Source organism: Cyprinus carpio, chromosome A17 (genome assembly GCF_018340385.1).
Source record: "Cyprinus carpio isolate SPL01 chromosome A17, ASM1834038v1, whole genome shotgun sequence".
In the NCBI taxonomy this organism is placed as follows: Eukaryota; Metazoa; Chordata; class Actinopteri; order Cypriniformes; family Cyprinidae; genus Cyprinus; species Cyprinus carpio.
In genome coordinates, this window is record NC_056588.1 from 2,472,396 (window position 1) to 2,494,215 (window position 21,820).

The window sequence follows — 21,820 nt, forward strand, 5'->3', positions numbered from 1 at the left end:
TTTAGATTGTGTGTTCTTCTAAACGGTTACTGTTCAACCAGTCGTGCTAATAAACCCATAAAAAGCAATTTTTCAAATGCTCTTGGCATCACTGCCCAGCATATTTTCTAAACAAAATGAACATAAACCAGAACTATACTCCAAACTTAAAGAGATAAAACCTTTAAAATCGCCTGCAAAGCCATTTTTTCATGCTTTGACTAAAAAGAACCACAGATTCTTTTAAAATAAATCAAAGTTAAATCAGAGTAAATCAAACTTCAAATATTTTTTGAAATTGCATAGTCTGGAATTGAGGAACTGCGTTTTGATTGTTGAATTTGTATTCATTTACCGGTGTTTTGTCCATTTGAGCACTGAACCTGTTCTTTTCACAATCCTGCTTGAACATAAAGTAACGTATTTACACACTGTTTACCATTTCAGTAAAACATATTTATGTGAAACATTCAAATTCACAACGAAAAAAGGGTCAAATACAACCATTTCAATAAAAATGTTCTTACAATGAGTTGAAAAACCAGTTGTTTTTAACCAGAAAAAAAAATCTCATCCTCTAATATTTCAGTGTCAAGGAGAGTTCAAAACAAAAAATAAATAAAACCATATTTTGACACCTATTCTAACTGCTAATGTAGCATTACAGGGTTACACTGTAATGTCTTTATCATCATATTCATCAAGCAGTTCTCACCGAATCACAAAAACAAAACAATACAGATAAAAACATTTTTCGTCTGTACATAACAACAGAAACATACTTCTACTGTACATTATATACAAGACATTTCTGTTCTGTAATTTTTTTGGGATGAACAGTCTGATACATCGATCAGTACAAGGTAAGGCTTTACAAGAACAAATCTATACATTTAAAACTTAATATACAAAATATGGTTCAGTTTTAGCACCTTGAAGATCCTGTTCTCATCACTGGTGAAGCAGTACTGGACATCACATACAGAAATCAACTTGAGCCCTTTGCAACACAACGTCATAATGGGCTATAAATATGTTTATTCTGTCATTTTTAATAAGGCCGATATCTAGTATTGCTTCACCGCCGTCTGTGGAGCGTCTATTCCAATGCAGTCACATAACCATGCCAACTTTGGAATGTTTACATCATCGTTCTGTCGTGTTGCTATGTTACATGTGTTTATGTACAGTTCCATTTACTGCATTGGCACATTTGAAAGAAAAGAAAATAGAAATATACTGGCATTGTTGTTTGCTGAACTGGTTGCCTTGGCGGTTAGAAGCACCGACGTTATAAGGCACCAAAGGGTAAAATAAATGGGTGAAAAATGGAATAATGGTAAATGAAAATTCCTATCGACATCACATCCTAATGATGACATCATAAATAATGCCATCTTTAAAATGTCTGAAAATCAAGCGCAGTCTTAAAAATAAAGCTTCCAAAATGGGTAGCTGAATGCTTCATTATTCTGTATAAAGTATAATAATAAATGCATAATTATAACATACACTTATATTAATGACTGAGTGCTGCAATATTTTCTAATACTGTCCATATCAAGGAAGCCCTTGCATTCTCTGACAGTAGCTGATGAACATTTCAGTTTGACATATTCAAGTCTGTCAGAGGAAAAATAAAATGCCTGAGAAAACAAAAAAATATTTTTGACTTCATCATATCAAGTACTGTCTAATAGGACAACAGTAATGTTTGAGGTGTTTTCAGCATGGTTATATTTCATAATACAGTCCTCAGCAGTGAACGCTTGTTTCTAGACCTTATACTCAACAAGCTGAATGCATTTGAATGCTCACTGCCTGGTCAGAAAGAGAACTAATCACAGTGTATTAGTGGCTGGAGGAGGTCAATAGGTGCCTAATATTTACAGCACAGATGTGCGTGAGTGAAGATGCACCGGCGGACATAGTACGGCACATCTGGCAGGCATCAAAAACATAAAAAAAACATTAAAAAACAACCAACAACAACACACTTTGGCAAAACTCAAAATGATAGCATGGAAAGATGCAGGTTTCTCCAGCAAACAACAGTGATCCAGAATGCAGTGGATGAGTGAAATCAAAGCAAAACATGCACAGAAATCACACACACAGCCTTGAAATGAACACTGTCCTCAGGATGACCTACAGATTTATATAGCATTACTATAGATTTGTATTTGCAGGGAAATCTAAAAAATGAATATCTGCACCAGAATACACCTGAGCCACATGTTAATGTGAGGGAAGGGCTAGCAGCAACCAGGGAGGAAGCCGAGTCGAGAGACCCAGCGTTAAAGAGCAATTTTAGGTGAAACACGTTCCAATTGGTGATTTATCTTAAGCTCTTTTTCCAACCTGGCAAGAACCCTTTTCACCTGCTGGATGCACCGTATGGCATATGTTTGTTGGGATCAAAGCAGGCACAATGGAGTCAAGGACATATGTGATCCTCTCTATGTGGTGCACCAAGCCAGCGCTGCTTCAGGTTCACTCTTATCTGGAAACTCAAAATGGCAATGAATTCATGTGAAAAGCAAGGGCCATGACACTGGAGACAATTCAAAGTTAAAGGTGCACCAAGTCATTTTTTGTTTGTTTCACTGACCAATGAAGCCAAAAAAACTTGTACTGATACAATGTTTTATTGTAATTTAAATATTGGATTGAAATATGAAATATTGCTCAAATCATGCTACCTTCTAAGAACTTCTTTTTTGCCGAATTCAAAGGCAAAATTACATGCATCCCAACCAATAATGCACTGCAATGCATTAAAGTTGGCAAATGCTGATTGAAAATATATTTAACATTTATTTATAGTTACATTTATATATATATATATATATATATATATATATATCATATATATATAGATAGAATAGAGAGAGAGAGAGAGAGAGAGAGAGGGTAAGAGAGGAGAGAGAGAGAGAGAGAGAGAGAGAGAGAGAGAGAGAGAGGAAGAGAGGAGAGGAGGAGAGAGAGCGTTTTAACTACTTAGACTATTTTACCCATTGTTTGTGGGAGCTCTTTATATTTATATTTAAAGTAGATACTTTAAAGAGTACATTTTACAAGAAAATAATATTTAAATCTTTCTACTTCAAATTTTTTGCATTTATTTGTGAAATTTACTTGCATATGTTTGAGTGAAAATAGTTACTAAAATATTTTGACATCTCATGCATTTTGAGAAGGAAGTGCTTTTTTATGTGCATCATTTTAAACACTTTTCAGAATATAGTTATTTGTTTAGGGGTAAAAATCTTTACAGTTAAAAAAAAAATAAATAAATACTTGGTGCACTTTTAATAAACCCACAGTTTTCACATGGCAAAATAATCAGAGTAGCACCAAAAAAACAAACTGCATGCTTAGATAGCAAGAAATAAATGCTTCACTATAAGCACCAATCAGCAAGGAGGACGACCTTGACAGTGGCTGGATGCACCAATAGCAGAGAGAGACTTTTACAGTAGAGGATGTGATTTGGCTTTGTTTCGCGCTGCAGGTGGCAGCAAGCCCTGTGTGTTGAGGCAATTATCATCCTCTTCTCAGACGATCGCAAAATCCTCCTATGGTGAGACTCTGCCAAGGTTACTTGTGTAAATACACTCAGGTATATTCAGGCAAAGATAACTTCAAATGCCATTAGCTTAGCATCTTGTTGCACCTTAGAATAAAATAAACGTTAAAAAACTGACGATTAAGTCATTGCACATAGGAAAAATATGTGGGCCAGGGTTCCTCAGAGAACCGCAGCCACATTTCTGCACCTCACAAGTTTATTACTTGGAATTTTGGATGACGAGACCAGACAAACAGATGAGAGTAGTAACCGGATACACACTATGCAGTCTAAATGCTCGAAAAAAAAGAGTTGAAATAATGGAGAGGACCAGTCATACAACGCCACCCTTGCCGAGGGTTTTCTGTGCTTATTTCTGATGAGATAAAACATGGGCTATGTTCACACCGCAGCTGAATCTGGACTAAATCTGACTTGTTTTCCACTCACATGTGTGAACCAATCAAGTTCGACATTCGTCCATAATTGCTCACTTTCACACTTGGTCAGTGGAATGATGTTAAACCTGGTAAATACTAATAAATATATCATTTCTAAAAATGCAAGTTATAAAAAAAAATTCTATCATTTAAAATTACATACTTCTCAAATTTGTAATAATAAAACTGAATTATAAACTATTATATTAAGTTAGAATTATAATAAATAGAAATAAATATATAATACATCATTTAAGGAGCTGAAAATTAGAATGAGGGATTTTGGCTTGCGGTGTGAACAAAGCCACGAAACAAAAGCATCCTAAAAACTGAGCGAAAATAATAATAATATTAATAAATCAATTCAATGTGCTATTCTCTTTACAAAACTGTTCCTTCAGAACCACGCATCAGCTGTGTGCTTTTATTATTCAATTATTAATATAAATTCCCACTAAACAGACCCAACATGATTCTCAGTGCAATATTAACCATACTTATTGTGCAAAGGGTTTAATGGATTTGAACTGTGCTATACAGAGTCAATGAGGTATTTCTTTAATAACCAAAGAATACAATAATCAAGACACTTTAACAAACTAAATATAGATTTTAAGGCAAACAGACAATGAATGCCACTTGGATTTTGGCCGACAGGTGGATTCTCGCCTGCAGAGGTCAGTGTAAAGAGATCCGGTACAGCGATTAATTCACTAGAGGTCGCCAAATAACTCTACTGTAGTTTACTAGTAGAACTTCCTATTTAAAAAACTACAACTCTTACTGAAAATAAGTGACTTTTGATTGCATTGTCAATGCAAATCACAAATGGAAAATCTAGGTTAAAGCAGGTGTTTCTTGAATGTAAACCACAACTTGAACATATCAATCAACACAAGTGTGAAAACAAGCTCTGAAATATCAGATCAGCTAGTATAGATTAATAAAAAAGATGTTAAGAACTCAAGGCGGTGTTGATGTGGTCAACCAATCTCCATTTTTCCAATGTAATGGTTTCTACCGGCTGTAAACACTATGACGTATACATATCCCTTCATGGGGACACATTTTTAAATGGATATTGTAAAAAAGAGACAGTATATACATACAAAATATATACACATCTTTTGGAGGTTTTTGATGTAAAAGAAAAATGTGCAATGCTTGATGCTTACACTCTTTTACAAACAAATACGCATTTATACGCAAACCAAAATGGCATGCATTTTGCGGAACGTGGCAGATCTGAAACTAAATGTGGACGTCAGACATCACAGGGACGACTCGTACTGCTGGAGCTCGTATAGCAGCGGTCCGTCCCTGTACCTGATCCCGACAGTGGCGGGCGTGATGAACTGCAGGATGTTTATCGTCCTTCGCAAGCGCCTGTCCACAAAGTGCGCGTCCCAGGCTGGGTAGCGTTTCCTGGGCATGTCGATCTTGATCAGAGGTCCCTCCGGCCGGTAGCGGCCCAAGGGAGTGGTGGGCTCGGTGCGAGCGCACCTGAAACACGGGCAGACAGGGTGTCTGCCAGGGGCGTCGTCCTGCTGACCAAAGGCCCCCATGGAAGCCCGGGAGGGAGTAGGTTGGGACGCTCGTGGCCCAGGGGTGGGCGCCATGGGCTCAGCCTCCGGGGGAAACGGAAGTCCCCAAAGAAGCTCAGCACAACAGGAGCTAGCTAGCACCCTTATTTTAGGTCCCATCGGATGAAGGAACCCGTAGTAGATGCCCATGAAAACCACCCCGGAGGCGAAGGTTAAGTAAACCCCGCAGAGCACCAGCACTGCATAGGAGTCAGTGGTGACTGGGTCTCTGTAGCGTACCACAGGCAAGTTAGCACCGTATTGCTCGGCAAGCACCACGAAGTAGTAGATCACCATGCGGTAACCGGGTTCGGCCCTCCTTCACGTTGAACCAGCAGAAGATGTAGACGATGCCCACCACCATGTTGAAGAGCACCTCTTCCCATTTGGACATGCAAAAATCCGTGCCACCGTGCACGATCCAGAACGCCATGGCGCACCAGTGCACGACCACGAAGATGCCGAAGTAGGATGTGGAAGATGGTGAAGCGAAGAGTGCGAAGGAGAGCACCCGTGAGGATATTGTGAAAAGCCTCCAGAAGATGTGGATCAGTGCGCCTCTGTAGCTCATGCTCTTTTTTGTCATCTCTGGAGTCACGCAGGAGCTTGTTGGTATGAAGCCAGGACCCAGGCCAGCGAGAGTAGAGAGGCAACGGAGGAGACACCTGTGGAGGTGTTCATGATGAGAGACATTCTTCAGTTTACTTATCATAGGCCAGTGGTTCTCTCAACATTCCTGGAGACCCCCCCACCCCCCACCTAACACTGCACATTGTGCATGTCTCACTAATCAAAAAACCTGATTAAGTTCATCAGCTAGTATTAGTAGAAACTCCTAGACCTGCAATGGATGTACCAGACAAAGGAGACATGCAAAATGTGCGGTGTGGGGGGGCTCCAGGAATGTGGTTGAGAACCACTGTAATATCCACCTGATAAGATATGTATTCAGTGACCCCATCACAAGTGGTCAGCCAAGACACATTACCGTTTACACCTGGTATTAACATGCTTTTTAAATGCGTCTTCTATGACTACTTGTGTTCGAGAATTTCATCTAGACCAGGAGTCTCCAACCTTTCCTGGAGATCTACCTTCCTGTAGACTTTCAGTTCCAACCCTACTGCCAACCAACCCCTGCCTCTAATTTTCAAGTAACCTTGAACACCTTCATTACCTGGTTCATGTGTGTTTGATCGGGTTGAAGGGGAATCAACTTGAGTGAACTTATTGCTTTAACAACATACATTTTAAATCACAAGCATCACAAAAATGTTCTGAATATTGACCAGAAATGTTTTGAAAAAATACTGCAGATGCAAAAATACTCTTCAAGTGATGTCTTTCACTTAAATCACATTGAACAGAGTGCTGCAGGGAAGAGACCATGTTTGTAGGCCAGCACACAAGTTAGCATCACCCTGGTTTCCTTTTATCCAAAAGCCAATGAAAAAATTGGCTTTTTTCACTGCAGAAAATAAGCTCTGTGACCAACAAAAGTTTGCGATTCATACATGTTTTGTTCATCAAAAAAAAATATGAACACAACTTTTATGAATGTTGAAGCCTAAATACAAAAACTAAACTTAGCTTGCATGACAGTCGCATGACTTCAACGTCAACACAACAAGTGTCCGACAACTCTTTCAATCATTATTTAAAATCTAAATGTTGAAAAGATTAAGGTAGTTATACTTTGGCAAAAGTGCATGAATTTGCCTTCTTGGCAAAGGGCATCTCAGGGAACCGCACTCCAGTGGGTTTGAGTCTTACCTATCAGATACAGTAGGTCCTTCAAAGTATCTTGGAGGGGTGGTGAGGTGTCCAGGTTGTAACATCTAGCTACAGGGGTGCCTCAGGGCTCAGTTCTTAGACCATTTCTCTTCTCTGTGTACATGGTATCACTAGGTTCTGTCATTCAGAAACATGGCTTTTCACATCACTGCTATGCTGATGACACTCAACTCTACCTCTTATTCCATCCTGAGTGATCCGACGATAGCTGCTCACATTTCAGCTTGCCTAACAGACATTTCTTGCTGGATGAAAGACCATCACCTTTAACTCAACCTTGCCAAGACAGAACTGCTTGTGGTTTCAGCCAACACATCACTTTTCATCACAATGGTTCTCCATCCAGCTAGGTGCATCACCAAAACACCTTCCAGGACAGCCAGGAACCTTGGAGTTGTGACTGATGAATCAGCTGAAGATTTGCCTTATAAAAAACATTAAGAAGCTCTTGTTCTGTCCAGTCTGGACTATTGTAATACTGGCAGGTTTTTCCAGCCAGTTCTTTCAAATCTCTTCAACCCACTAATCCAGACTAACTGCCGGCTACAAAATTAGTCTTTAATGAGTCGAAAAGAGTGCATGTCACACATCTGTTCATCAATTTGCACCGGTTACCAATATTAGTTGCATAAAATTCAAGGCATTGATGTTTGTCTACAAAAACAACCACTGGCTCTGCATCCTTTACCTAAATTCCACTACTTCAGACTTATTTGCCCTCTAAAAGCTTTCTGCATAGTGAACGGTGGCGCATTATAGTGCCATCCCAAACAAGCACAAACATCACTTTCCTGGGACCTTTACCTTAAACTGTTCCCTGCTGCGTGAAACGACCTGCTCAATCCAAGCAGCTGAGTCTTTAGCCATCTTAAAGAAATGGCTAAAGACTCATCTCTTCCATCAACACTTAACCCTCTAACACTAGCAATATTATACCTGTTTTCTTTTCATTTATTCAAAAAAAAAAAAAACCTTGCACTTCTCTATTTCTATTCTATCTACTTGTTTTCTTTTTATTTTTAAAAATATAACCCTCTAACACTAGCACTCTCGATTCCATTTCTATTCTGTCTACTTATTCCTTTTTATTTCTTAAACAAATTGACCTCAAACACTAGCACTCTCTATTCTTTTTCTATTCTATTTACTTGTTTTGTTTTTATTTATTTTATATGTGCACTGTGTTAGACTAACGGGCCACTTGTCACAGCATTCACATATTGTGGCGGCTCTTTTGTTGGTTGATTGCTTCTATTGTCCTCATTTGAAAGTTGATTTGGATAAAAACCATCTGCTAAATGACTAAATGTAATGTAAATGTGTAAAACACAACGAGGCTGTGAAAGCGGACTAGTGAGTAGATGAGATTACCTCATAATGTCCCCAAAAACCACTGTAGTCCCCTTCTGTAGACGTCTATGTGACATAGAGGGATCTGTTTAGCTAGCATTTATCATGCATTCTTAAAGTTTACAATTGCAAGCTCAAAACTGTAGTTGACGGGAACTAACTCCACTAATGGTACGGTTCACACTTACACTGCAAGCGTCTCGGCCCGGGTTCTTCTGGATCATTATACAGAGTTGTAGCACCCATTGGGGGGCACTCTCTAGAAACGTCTCCAGCAGCCTGGAGCATGTTGACGTCAGCAATACTCGTACATCATCGCCCAGTAGAAGCGCCCCGCCTGTGTTCCGTCTGCCGTCGACTCTGGATGCCCAGGTACATTGTAAGGAATATACCTGTTCAGAGATCGAAAGATTGCACAGCTAATAAAACACATGCATCTCTGGACAAAATTAGTAATTTTTCTTGTAAACAGAATCAGTTTTTTTGCATATGAAAAAAAAATATGCAGGTGGTCCTTTTTTTAGTTCAATCTTGTGGATCCCATGCTACACAGAAATCAGAGAAACACCACAACATATGCACAAAACGATCTGTCATCAATAAATAGCATTATTTGCACACAATTTTAAATGTTCTCTCGGATGTTCTGCCTATTCACAACAAAGAAATTCCCCTCACACATCTTATTTATAAGACCGTGGGTGAATGTACTCTTTGATAATAATAATAAAAAATAAACAAATAAAAATACATTTCCAATTATACTTGCAGAAAGCACACTACTTTGTGCCTCAAAATTACACTAAAAGGTAAATGAATCAGCCTAAATTTTAGAGATAGTAGAGAATCCATTTCTTAAAGCACAAACATAAAATAAAATGTTAAAAGTTGTAATTAAAAATAGTCACAATGTGAAAATGAAAATATTTCATGCAATTAGAAAACTGAAAATATTTTGTTTTAAATACAGTTTTATTTATCTTAGGTTCTCTTGTATCTTATGTTTTATTTTTTGTAATGTATTTTGTGGAAAGTCATATTTATGTTATAATACTGTTTGCCATTTGCAATGGTTATTAACTATTTTTTATAGTTCGAGTTTTTAGTGAATTACATTAACTACTTAAGGCTTTTTTTTTTAAGGATTTTTTTTTTTTTAATTAATAGAGAATAATTCATGAGATTTCAATTATAATTTGTATATTAATATTAATATTTATATTTTGACCACTGAACTAGGAAATCTCTGGTTTCTATTTCAGAAATCTGGTCACCTTACTTTTTCAGGTCAGCATTTAATGCAGGGTTAAGGTCCCAATAAATCTACATTACAGTATATGTGGTGTTCGCATCCAAGAACTAGCAATAATTTAGGGATATTTTTCTCCAACTGCACACTTGGCATCACCATCTGACTTCCCATCAATGCATTTTACCAGAGATGGACACAGTTACAAAGCATCAAGGGTCCTCAAAAATACGGTATTTTGGAAATAAATAAATAAATACAGCCTGACGTAGCTATTTATTTAAATTGTGCAATTAATTTGAAGCGATCGCAGTTGGCCATCAGTTTTCACAGGCTGCTTGAAACACAGCAACTCTGGACGTGAGTGTGAATTATTTAGGGCTATAAAATGAGCCTCGAGCACATGGCAGCAGGAGTTTTCCCATCAAGGGACTTATTACATCAGTGTTCCTCAATCCTGATCCTGGAGGACCTGAATACCACACACCTATTTTAGGACAAATATTTAGGCAATATTCAATTGCACACTATACAGGTGACAAGAAGGCATTGCCGCCTGCTCCAGTGATTTTTTTTTTTTTGGCAGTGATATTTTGAATAGCTTTGACCACTACCTGCCAAATAATTATACCATTTTTATATTTTATTTCAAGAAAGATTGCCATCAAATATGCCCATCACATCTTGCATCTCAGCGATTTCACAGTTTCCCCATATTAACACTGCATTTATTTACAGTCACTGTAGGACGTTTCTGCACTAAAATGATTAATGCCCAATAGTGACTGTAATTGCAAACAAACAGACAACCTCTTTGTGCTGATACATAGCCAGTAGATACTGCACTGCCTGAACCGGGGATAACCTCTGCCGATCCGGCAAGGCTTCAGGAATGAGTCCTAACACCAGACAGAAAGAGTTTATATCTCAGATCTCTCTAATAGTACCGCACAGGAAGCACTCAGTGAGCGGCATTTTATCTTGCTTTATGTTTCCAGCTGAATGAGTCACCATACGCAGCTGTGCCACCTGATATCGACCCCGAGATGGGGATGGGAATGGGGGCCAGGTTACAGTACATGTTGGGTTTCATACCACCAAGCTGGTTCCCAGTGTTAGTCAATACCCCCTTAAAAGCATGGAGTGCCATGTACTAAAATCACTCTGTTTGAAAGTCGGCATCAATTTAGCCCACAAATTCGAAAGGAAGGAAAAGATCGGATGTACTGTGACCATATAGTTTAAATGTTTTAGTAGCATATGCCACAACAAGGCTGGCTGTATTTATTTGATAAAAAAAAAATCCACCAGCATAACACATTGTGAAACACTTTTACAAATTCAAATAACTGTTTTTCTATCTGAATATATTGGTAAAACGTAATTTATTCCTGTGATCAAAGTTGAATTTTCAGCATCATTACTCCAGTCCTTCAGTGTCGCATGATCTTCAGAAATCATTCTAATATACTGATTTGCTGCTCAGAAATAATTTCTTATTATTTATCAATGTTGAAAACAGCGTAACATTTTTGAAGATTTTTTGAAAGATTTTTATATGGAGTAGAAATATTTTAAAGTTTCTAAAACATTCTAAATGTTTTTTTTTGTGGTTTTATGATAGATTTTTTTTTTGTATTATTATAAAAGTAAATATACCGATTTGATGCTCAATCATTTTTCTGAATATAAAGAACCTTAAGATGAATTCATTATAATAAAGAAACACTAGGAAAACTGTGAAAGAGCAAGAGCTCCTAGAAAAGAGAGAAATTATAGATGTGTGTCTATATTAATGCAAACCTATATTGATCTAAAATCTCTCAGTCTCTTGTGAAGCCCACGCAACAAAACTATGAATGCAAAAAACACACTCAGCACATTGGGTTCATATAAAACAATAGACTTTTCCAAAGTCTAAATACAGACAAACAGAATTACAGCGATTTGCCCTCTCCATCATAAAACTGTGACATCTCGAGATGAAAGATTCGCACCGCCTGTCAATACTGGACGTTTTGTCCTGCTAATCCTTCCTGGGAATACTATGAAAAAGGATTTCCACTGTTTCATATCACCCAACACCAACATATGGAGAGAGCCAAAGGGAAAATGATCAGGGAACATTATGATTGCATGTGATATGCCCATTTCTTTTCTTCTCTTTCGTCTCACTTTGCAGAGCGCCACGTAAATTTTTGAAGTAAAACAAGTTGTTTAGAGGTGGCGCGGTTGAAAAAGGACAGATGCTTTTGCTTTTAATAGGAACAGAAAAGAAAATCCGGAAAATAAAGAGACGAGAGGTAAGACTTACAATCATCTCGCTCTGTTCCAGACGCCCTTTCTTTCTTTTTCCTCTCCTGTGAGCGAGGTAGTTGAGCGAGTAAACCTCCCTGTCCCAAACCAAACTGCTTCTGTCTAGATCACCAGCCCATCAGGAAAACTAAAGCGAAACAAACAGAACATAATGGAGTCATGAAATGAGTGTGGGGTGAAGGGGAGAGAAACGAACTCCAACACAATTATGGGATCGAGGAAGACATCAAATGAAAATGGCCTGAAATGACTCCAAACAAGGCAGAAAATGAAAATGGAAACTTGTAAAGCAGCAGAGGGACGGAAGAGAATTTCTGAACCTGAATGCTATAGCGCTAGATGTAAACTGACCCATAAATTCGAAACAAACTCCTATTCTAGTTATACAAATATTATACACACTCTCTCACACACACACACACACACACACACACACAACACACACACACACACACACACCACACACACACACAAACAGTTAGTCATTAATCACATAACAACCCCCTATAGGGTGATATGAGATGTATTACCATAACTGTACATTATCCCTCACACATTTATCAACACCACAATATGAAAATGATATCAAAATCATACTACAGCCAAGAAAAAGAGCTAAAGCAAACACTGGTGAGGAGGGTCAGAAATCATGCAAAAAACTACCACTGAAAGAGACAAAACAGCCCCAGAGACTTTATGTAAAATGCACACACAAAAATGCTTTTCTAGCCCTAGCTACATATTTTGCATAAAATATCAGATAGGAAAACACTCTAAACACTGTGACAACTGCAAAACAACAAAAATACATTCAAATGCATGGTGACAGATTTCAGCAGAGACCTGCCTAAGTCCCACAAGACCACCCAAATCGAAAATGCTTTTTTAAATGTATTCCAGCAGACAGTTTCTTCTGTGTTATGATATGCTATACGTTTAATTAAAGATCATTTTGTTGTTTGGTATTAATTTTTATTTTGTCTCTTAGTTCTAAAACAGTACGTTGCAGTCCAAATCTTAAAATAATATAATACGTTTTGAATCAAATTTCCGTGATGTACTGTGTGCTGGCATTTTTCCCCATGCAGAGACAAGGTGTCTCTAAATGTCAGGGAATAACCTTCATGCGCCTTTTTCCAAAACGCCCAAGTGCATGCCCCAGAAAATGCACTTAAACTATAGAACTGCAACTTATAGTTTTGTCTCTGCACATTAAACACCGTAGACATACAGAAAAGTATTTTAACACTGGAAACAAACATTTAAACCTTGGATGCCTTCCAGAGCATTATTTTAAAGGAAAAATTTTTGCTGTTCTTTGCTGAAGGAACTCACCTTCAGGCAATCAAAAAAATGTTAGATGAGTTTGTTTCTTCAGTGAATGGGTTACTGTTTTCACTTTGTAGATTTTTCCTTCTATTCTTTTTAAGAGGGAATCAGACAAAGCAAACTTTTTCACTTGAAAAAAGCAATATTATGGCATAGTTGTACTTTTTGTGAGAAGCCACAGTTGGACGTTAACGACCACGCCATTGATGGATTTCCCTTTTCTTACAAACCATGCAGCTTTTTTGCTTCTCAAGACATTCACTGATGGACTGGACGTCCTCGATGGTGTGGATTACTTGTGGATTATTGTGTGATTGTTTTTTATCAGCTAAGTTGTGGACTCTCATTCTGACGGCACGCCATTCACGCCGAGCATCCATTGTTGACGCAAGTGATGTGATGGCTACATCTTCTCCAAATCGTGATGAAAAAAACAAACTCTTTATACATCTTGGATAGCCCCTGATGGTGAATACCCTGTTCATAACATTTTTTTATTTTTGGGGTGAACTATTCCTTTAAGATATACATGTCTACATGTAAAATTGTCCAGATTTTTTGTGAAACAAGACAATTTTCACGTTTGCTCCTTCATTTGACCCCTAGATGAATCATTCAGGTGCGTATATTCTAGCAAGTGCATCATGACTAAGAGAAATAACCTGCTGAGACACTGCAAACTCTCTCTCTTTCTCTTCTGGAGAGCTGTTACTGAAACTCCCGCAGGGAGGATAGATTCATTTCACAGGCTTTATGCTTTTACCCTGAAAATTGCACAGATGGTGCCTGCAATCAATAATTGAACACAACTTTAACACTGAGGTGTTGAGGCGACACTCAGGTTCTCGCAGCAGATCTTTTATAAGGAAATATCATGGTTTAGTTCATAAAAGTTTAACAGTTTGAACAAACTGTTTTGAGCAAGTGCAGCCATACAATCTGAGGAAAACAGACTTGTTAGACCGTCGTTTTTCAGCTAGTTGAGACTGTTTTTCTTAGCATTTAGTAAAGGGGCTCAATACATAAAAACATCTAAAGGGTCAGTAAATCATTGATGTCACCATGACATTTTGCACACAAAGAAACGCAGCATATATTAGATTATATGAAAAGAAAATGCATGATATGACCTCTGTCAAAAGGACCAGTAGATTCTCAAAAAGTAAAGTACTGGTTTAGTCTCGCTAATGTCGGATCCCTGAGAGTTTATTCCATATCCAGCAAATCCCATTTTCCTATTTTTGCTGGATATTCCCTATTCTGTTATGGATATTTTTTGGTCGGCACACCAGCAGGATGAATTCAACAATCAATAATCCTTTACGAACCACTCATACATGCAAGAAGCTAAACACTATAAGCTTGTCAATCTCTCTCTGAAAGTCCCATAAATCTAATTCCCCGATAAAAAGCCAAATAAAATTTTAGGTTCGGCCGTTATCTACAGGGTTAGATGGATGGAGGGAGAGATTAGGATAGGTCTCAAGTAGATGTAAGAGCTACTCCGGTTTTAAATGCGAAACACATTATTAATTCAGAAATATCCCTGGGGCATGTTGACCATTTCAAACTGAATTGCTACATTCATACCAGATTTATATTATAATGGTTTTTATTTTTTCTAACATAGATAGCTAGACCAGATGAGACAGACAGACAGACAGATAGACATATAGATAGAATAGATAGAATAGACACTCTATGAGTAGATAGAGATAGATAGATAGATAGATAGATAGATCGGAAAGATAGATAGATAGAACCAATAGATAGATAGAATAGATAGATTAGAAACTACATTCTTCTTTTTTGCGTTATCTTTCTTTTAAATTTATTTTACATTTTAATAATTTGTATTGTTTTGGGCTATTTTTTTAAATAATTTTTTAAATAGCTTTTTAAAAACCAGTCTAAACATTAGTTTTTGTATATTCATTTTTAGTCTAGTTTAGTACCCCTAATTAAACTAAATTAAAATGAGAAAATGTTTGCCGTGGCACAAAGTCTGAATTTTATATTTAATTGCTGTGTTTAGGTTTATATTTCAAGTACACAAATTTTTTTTTTTATGTGGTTTTTAACGTTTTCGTTTTTGTTACACTATAAATAAAAATCACGATGCCATACCTTTATATGCTGAAATATAACAAGTAACAGATGTCATATAAATAAACTGGATTTAAATGGGAAATCAAATAGTTTAAAGAAACGTTCCAGGGTAAATGAAATAAATGGTTAACATAAAATGAAGAAACTGAAATAAAAATAAAGATAAAATATATATAAGCATTCTCAGTTAGTTTTTTGTTTTTTTTTTACCGAAAAATAAACAATATTTATTGATTAGTTTTGTAACGGTCTTTTGCCCCCCCCCCCTAAAAAAAAATAACTTAAAAACTATAGAGACATAGGAAAATAATAAAAATGACAACAAAAAACCACAACAAAAGTACAAAAACTTTTCAATTAAAAGAAACATTGGGAAAACATCAAAATAAAACTGAGAATTATTACAAAAATCGACAATAGTATATCGGACACTAAAAAACATTAATCTGATAGTAAAACGATCTGTCATATTGTGAAAAAAAAAAAAAAACGCATTCATATCTTCTTCGGATTGTTTCTTACTCTAGCGGTTCTAATAAGAAGCGCATTGTAGAACTATAAAAACAAAATACGAAAGTGGGTGTGTGGGCACGGTGCAGGTATGGCTTATTGTCCATGACTGTAACCAGGTATGCAGAAGAATTTTAACATCAAACCCTATATACCATCAACTGCAAGGCTCCACTGATGACAACTTGGTACTGGAGACGCTTCTGTTGGTTATTTTCTCATGTGCATTACGACAGAATAGAGCTCAAGCAAAATGAAATAAACAATGTACAATTGATCAATGAACATCAAACAAGGGGTACGTTGCATGAAGGGGTGGACGGAGAAAACATGGAAGCATCATCTTGTTGAGGGAGCCGTTGTCGCAGTGATTGTGGTAGAGCAGACTGCGTCTGTCTCGTCCACAGAAACCGCTCGTGCTGTGTTAGAAGTGGAGGCAGTCGAAACCTCAGGTGATGGGGGTACACTGAAGGTGTGAGCACTGGCGGTCTGAAGTTGTTGAGTGAAAGTGCACTGAACAGATACAGGCGAATTCAGGTCAGGTGTGTCAGTTGCCAACATATACAGCCACCATCTCAGCTTCTGGACCGAGAGCTAGTGCCTGCCTAAGGACACACAGACCCAGAGCTCACCCACTTCAATAGGAGGACGAAAGTGTCCAGAGGTTTAATAACAGATCCTAGAATGCAGATTAGGTGTCGTTTTGGTTTCTTGCGATTGGTGGATGACTTAGGAGGTTGACTAGCAGTAGGTGGTTTCTTACGGGTCCTGTATTCACTGCTCAGGTCTTTGCCTATTGTCGTATATAATACAGCGTCAGCTTTTTCGCTTCAATGTCAGTCTGTGGGATTTCCACCCGATTGTTATTTTACACAGCAAAGATCTCCATATCTAGCTAAAATATCAGAGGAAAAATTACTTAAAGAGTTGCCGTGACGGCGTCCGTTTTTCTTGAAAAACGTTATCAAAAAATAGAGGTATGTATTTTCCTGAAAACAAGAACAAAATCTGCCAATAAGGTGCAGCTAATAGTGTTAAAATTTAAATACCTAAAAAATTTTGGTCCTCTTTGAAGAAGTTTATTGGTTTTGCCTGGGGCTTTTTTTTTGTTCAGAAAAGAAGAACTTAATAATTTTTACCTCAATGAAATGTCTCGGTGATTTTAATATTGTTTAGATATAATGTACAGGACAACAAGTACAAAGTTAGAAAACCTTTGTTTGGCAGTGCAAGTTTGGTAGGTTGAGGTAGGGTGTCAAATCATTACCTAGCAAATAGATTGAATGATCGAAAGGACAAAGAAGCAAAAAAACTTTTGGAGCGAGAGGTGTACAAGAACATAGCCAGGAGCAATGTGCTGTTTACTCGGTCAAAACAGGAAGGCACACATATTCAAGGGCTCGAGGTGCAGGGTTGAGGTTGAGTGTTGTGTAAGGAGTGTGGGGAATGTAACTACATTTTAAGGGTTGAGGGAAAAGGGTTCACAAACTGTTGCGGCGCAAGGCACCACAAAGTAAGGGGGCGATCTGAAACAACCCAAAACGCGAGGGACACGGCGTTACACATGATAGGGTTGGGGGGGGTGGGGTGGGGGCGGGGGGTTAATTTGGGGGGTGTAACCAGGGAAAAAAACTCCTAAAACTCCGTCGTGTGGAAATAAAACGCTCTTTTACAGCAAATAGTCAGGCGCAATGATATGGGGGCCGCCAAAAAACACACATGCACGCTGCGTCGCTGTCGCGCGCGCTCAGACAATTAAGCCTGACATATGTAAAAATTGCGTAATTTACCATAGGTAGTATGGATGAATAGTCAAGGTAAAAATGTAAAATAGCAGACTGGTGAATAACACTGCCAAAACTAACAAGCCACCCATCTTGCAATGATTAATAATCATTTCCTGTTGTTTCGTATATCTATCTAAGTACGTATGTTAACTTTAGGGGGTCCCCAACTGTAGGTGGAAACGATCAGCAACGTCCAGTAACCAGAAGAACCAACTTGACATGCTCTGGCATGGGTAAACACTAAATGCATGGAAGGGCTGAAAGGATTCTCACGCTGTTGGGAAACCAGAGTCAAGTGGGTCTTACACTCTGAACAAAACCCCCCCACATCGCCCTCATCAGTGTTAGATCTCTGCCAAGGGAAGAATATGTGCATCCAGACAGAGAGGGTGAGTGCTGCGCTGCCGCGCCGACTGGGAACGAATCTCTGCCTGAGCCGTCAGCTTCTGGTCACCCCTGAGCGTACAGATGATCTTAACTGGCGTTGACAGTCAACTTATTGTCTCTTCAGGCCTGGCCGAATGACTACATCTTCCTGTCGCCCCGCTGATGAAGCGCAAACATCAAAACAAGCGATTCTTAATATCACTGGAAACTCTCAGGAAACAGGTTACTGTACTGTAGGAGCTGACACAGGCCGTTTGTTACATTTTCACAGAACGGAGCACACAATTGGATTACTACTTGGAAAATGTTTGTAATCTGATCACGGGATTGTTTGACCTGATAAATTCATGCCGCCTATCCTTCATTTCAATTCTAAGTGTGTTTCTATGAAAAATCTATTTCAAACGAATGTTCCACTTCACCCATTACGACAGCTAACTTCAGATGGAGTTATACTGTACCATTTTTCAACTGAGCCTAAAAACTATGGCAGTAAATAACGCAAAAGGGAAATTCGATGAATTACACAAAAATCACGGCAAACAACCTGTTTGTGCCACATTTCACAAAAAATTAAGAAGAAAAAACCAAACACACACCACACCCAGACACACACACACACACACACACACACACACACACACACACATCACACACACTACACACACATCTATGATGTTAGTTTATATATACTATATATATATATAGATAGTTGTTGTTGTTGTTGTTATTATTAATTTAGTGACAATTCAAGAACAAATGTAACCCCAAGGAAACTCCCCACAATAATTTACTGGGCATTATTTTAATGCAGAAAAAAACAAGACATTTCTAACATTACAATTTTAGGAATTTTATAAACTTGCTAAAATCCTAAATCTCCTTCTAAAACATTAAATACAAGTCGAAGTAAAGAAGATTATTATTAGTATTAACAACATTCTGTCAGTTAAGCAAATTTTACTCCTCAAAAATCCCACAAATAATTTACTATATTTAGTGTGTGTCTCTGTTATAAATATTATACTATAGGGATATACTATATAATATAGTATATAATATATATATTTATATATTAGTAAAATGTAAGAATCTTAATCATTCTAATTTTTTTATTTTTATACATTGTGTAATGGAAATTACTCCCATATTGGAGTAACAAAAAAAACATAAAGATTATATAAATATCAAACTGCAAAAACAACATATGTACTTACTAAAATAGTTTCTCTCACGTTGAGAGACATCAATTACTCCTCACCGAACAGTCATGCTTTTCAATCAGCATGAAATATGAGCTATATGAACGCTTGAAATTATGGACAAACATCACTGAAGAAAAGAAAGACTGAATGTGGAGAGCCACATTTCCTAAAAGATACAAGCCCAAGCTGGATGCAGCAGAAACCAACCCAAACAGACTGAGGTCTGTTTTCCTCTTGCAGAGGTCATTCCAGTAAATTATGTACCCGCTCTAATCGATATTTCACACTCTCACGCCTGCATTGGCGCCCGTCATTCGTGCTGCAAAGGAACGTGTGTTTGTGTGCATCGGTTACACAGATGGCGTTTATCAGGACAGTGAACCACGCCACTTTAAAGCAAGAGAAAGAAAATCTATCAGTGTTTTGCAACTGTATGCTAGACTGCTTGGCTTGACTGAAAGAAGAAAAGCAATTTTATATGAGTTCCATCTGCATGCACTCGCATGTTCATGTGTGCTATGTTCAATTGTGCAATTCATCTGGAGGTTACGAAAAGAAAGCACTATCATGTGCATTTCATCCTAATGTGACAGTCCGCATCTTACCCTCCACACGGTGCCCACTCTGAAGGATGAAATGCACGCCACGCTCTGCAGATCCAAAGGTATATCACAGCAGGTGAACACCTGTCCTGCCGTCGATGCTGCTCCTTGCGAGCTCAGAGCTGTTTACGTAGATTTTGCGCTGAGCCCCTCCAGGGGGGGGGGGGGGGCTGCCCCGAGACCACAGCCCGTGTAATCCTGGACGAAACACCTGAAGCTAAGAAATAGCGACCCGCACCTACGGCACCAGCACGACGAACAGCGGGGAGCCCGAACCACAGATAGTCCCGTTTGTGAGTAGTCGTCCAAAGGCCAGCCACTAGTCCGTGCCGATCTGTCCCAGAAGAAGACGTCAGCAGAGCGAGGACGATCCAGAGGCAGTCAAGCCACATGCCTCTCTTCCCGCCTTCTGCTGCTGATGCCTGCGGCCGCTTTCGCCATCCTCCAGCATTCCCTGTCCGCCCACAGCGACTGCAGACACGCGCTCCTGCACGCCCATAGCACGACGACGAGTTGTCCAGTGGCATATGTGTATAGCCGCGCTGTCCAGCGCATCCTCGTCCGCCGACCGCCTCGTCCGTTTTTGCGCTGGCCGAAACCGGTAACGACCCCCATGCCATCGGATTTTGCTGCCATCTTGCTCTCTGAAACGCTTCCACCCCCCCCCCCCACCTTCCGTGTTCCGGTGATCGGCACTTCCGTTTATACCGGTAATGGGCGTGAGTCAATGCTACTTAAAATTCATTGTAGGGCTCGTCAATAATTTACCATTAAAGTCTTGACACATCCTGTATTATGACATTTTCCACGTTATCGACAATAATAGTCCTGAAAATATCATAGTCGCTGGTAGTGACAAATATATACACACATGTACAATATACTGTACAATATAAGTTTACTATAGAAGTATATTTTGTATATTAAAAATTATTAAAAAGTATTTTGTGTGTGTGTTGTGTGTGTGTGTGTTGTGGTGTGTGTGTGTGTGTGTGTGTGTGTTGTGTGTGTGTGTGTGTGTAGGAAGAGTAGAGACAGAGAGAGAGATAATATAATGAATAAGTAAAAAATATGAATTTTATGAATATTTTTTTTTGACAAAACAAACACACAAACAAGTAATTAAATTGACAAACAAATACAACCATTATTGTCCAGGAAAAAAAAACATGCACTTTTATTTGCACACATTTAATAAACATTTAATATTTCATGTTTGTTTTTTTTTGAAAGCCAATTTTCTGCACACAATGGTTTCTTTTTTTAAATAAATACATAAATATAAATGTTTCCACCATTATTATCCGGGGAAAAAATCTTCCTTTCATTGAACACTGAATACACTGAAGGTGGGTTTCATTCTGAAAGTCAGTTTCTGCACACAAAACCTTTTTGACTACAAATAAATACATTTCACAATGATTAAATGTTTAATAATATTTATTTAAAAAATATTTGTAAAATATCAATTAAATAAAATAAATTAAAATTTCCACCATTATTGTCAAAAGAAAAGACATACAGTTTAACACGTTGACTTTTTATGACAATGGAAATCTGAAATTGTTATTGGGTTTCTGCAAAAGTTAAACAGTAACATTTAGGAAAC

The 21,820-nt window shown here is 38.1% G+C and overlaps 1 pseudogene; it reads right to left on the minus strand.

Annotated features, from left to right (window-relative positions):
• Positions 1–4,050: 4,050 nt before the first annotated feature.
• Positions 4,051–20,847, minus strand: LOC122148100 (annotated as a pseudogene).
• Positions 20,848–21,820: the final 973 nt, after the last annotated feature.